Source organism: Theropithecus gelada, chromosome 2, assembly GCF_003255815.1.
Source record: "Theropithecus gelada isolate Dixy chromosome 2, Tgel_1.0, whole genome shotgun sequence".
NCBI lineage: Eukaryota > Metazoa > Chordata > Mammalia > Primates > Cercopithecidae > Theropithecus > Theropithecus gelada.
Genome location: NC_037669.1, coordinates 159788113 through 159790663, shown reverse-complemented (window position 1 = coordinate 159790663; position 2551 = coordinate 159788113).

The window sequence follows — 2551 nt, the reverse complement described above, 5'->3', positions numbered from 1 at the left end:
AATTATTGTTAATAAACCTATGTTGCAAATTAAATAAATCTTAAAGTGCAAGCAATTATTTCTCTCTTACTATTCTTAATGGGGTCAGCTCATTTCCACATGTAATAACCAATGTCTGGAACCCATTTACCATTTGCTTTAGATGAAAATTTCTCTGGAAATCAAAACTAATATTCACTTTGCATTTTCCTTCTCTTCTTTTGAAAGGGAAGTGACCAGGAAGTCTTCATATGTTCTGACTTCTTTCTTTCCCATTTCATTGTTCTAATAAACTAGTATTTCTCCAACTGTGGTCAGTGGGGCCACTTTCATAAGAAATGCCTGGGATGGTTGTTAAAAATGCAAATTATTGGCCTCATCCCAAACATACTCAAGTGGAGTGAGGACTTGCCCAGAAAATCTCTTTTAACAAGCTCCTTAGGTAATTCTTCACTGCAATAAGTACTGTTTATATTTACCCTACAAGTGTTTTAAAGGCACCAATGTCCCTAGAAGGCCGGGGTTTGACAAAACTACCCCCACTCTGGAGCTCCAGTTACTCTGCTGGTTTAATTATGGCAAAAAGCACAAATGTTACTCTAGATGGGACTCAACGTTGGGTCAAATAGTGTTTCTTTGTTTTTTCCTGCTGTACTTTGCCCTTTATTACTTCTTCCCCACTTCCCTGTCTTAGCATGCCATTATCTGCAATTCATTTCATACTTATTATTCATAATTCAATCTTCAATGATTTCTATGATTCTATGACACTGTGATTCTATGACATTAACTCAGCTGACATTTCTAATCCTGACATCCTAACTCATCCTCCAGGTTAACAACATCAGTGCTTGCAGTACAGCTCACCCCTTTTCCTTAAGCCTGGAAACCACCTTGTTTATTCTCGAGCTAAATTGATCCTTGTGAGTAAACCATCCTAGGTCTTCATTTCTCCAATTACATTGCCATATTGCCCTTTCCCACACATACTTGAAATACCAACATCCACCTTCAAGGTAGAGATGGCTTATTAAGCCTTCCTTTGTACTGATCACATACTATAAACACATTTCAATTATTATAACTATCTCACTGTAATGTAATATTTGTTTACCTCTTTGTTTACCCTACTAGATCTAAACTACTCCTAAGCAGGCATTCGATTAATTACTCTGCTATCTCCAATATTTAGCCTAGTATCTGGTCACAAAGTGGGCATTTAATATTAACATTGGGCTAAACTACTCTCCAACTTTTATGGGCAAAGATGCTATATCATTTAATGCTGCCCCATAAAATGCTGACTTGTTATGCCACTATTTATTCTCATAAATGTTATGACTGTATATATGGCATACAATAATGTTTACTATATACAGTACATCTGAGCAGTGAATTTAATATATGTTTTTCTTATGACCAGACTGCTGGTAGAGTCTAAAGCAACACTGTCTCCTAGAGTTCTCATTAATGATGGTAATATTCTATGTCTACACTGTCCAGTATGGTAGCTATTACTTACATAGAGCTAATGAACTCTTAAAATATGTCTGAGGAAGCGAATTTGTAACATTATTTTATTTTCATTGATATCACTGTAAATAGCCACATGTGGCTATGATATTTTAATGCTCTCATCCGGAAAGTACTAATGAACTCAACTGTGCTTCCTTCACTGTGGACAGAGCCTGGAAATCTAGTGTTTGCTCAGCAGTGGTATTCCCGGAGCGGTAGCAGATGGGAACAGTCAGCTGAGGTACAGAGAAGAATTCTATCACTGACATCACTTAGAATTGCTAGTGCTCAATAATAACAAAGCAGATCAATTTTTTGTCTTATTACTGTTTTTAAGCTCTTTACAGACAATGCGCCCACTCATTGCCTGCACCCACAGGGAACTGCTCCCTCCAACTGCTCCCTCCAAAACCTTTGTTACACCACTATCTTTGGTCACTTTGTCTCTTCCTGCCCTCATGCTCTGTTCCAGTGAAGGTTTTTGACTCCTGATGGATAACAAAAAGTTTGCAAGTAATTGTGCTGAAAGTGACTCAAAAGTGGCGAGGAAGATTATCACACTGAGTATTAAAACACAAATTTTAAAGCAGTTCAAGATGCCTTCAGAGAAACGGCAGGGAAAACAGGGTGCCTGTCAAAAGTAGTCAGGGCATTACCACTGCAGCTTGGGAAGAATGACCAAAATTGAGGGAATCATAGCCTAAAAAACTTTGGCCTGAGGCATCTCCTAACTTTAGGAGATTTTAAAAGAATTCAAGGGCCAGGCATGGTGGCTCATGCCTGTAATCCCAGCACTTTGGGAGGCTGAGGCAGGCAGATCACAAGGTCAGGAGTTCAAGACCAGCCTGGCCAAGATGGTGAAACCCTGTCTCTACTAAAAACACAAAAAAAATTAGCTGGGCATGGTGGCACATGCCTGTAATCCCAGCTACTCAGCAGGCTGAGGTAGGAGAATTGCTTGAACCCGGGAGGCAGAGGTTACAGTGACCAACTCCAGCCTGGGCAACAGAGCGAGATTTCATCTCAAAAAAAAAAAAAAAAATTTAGGGTAGTTACA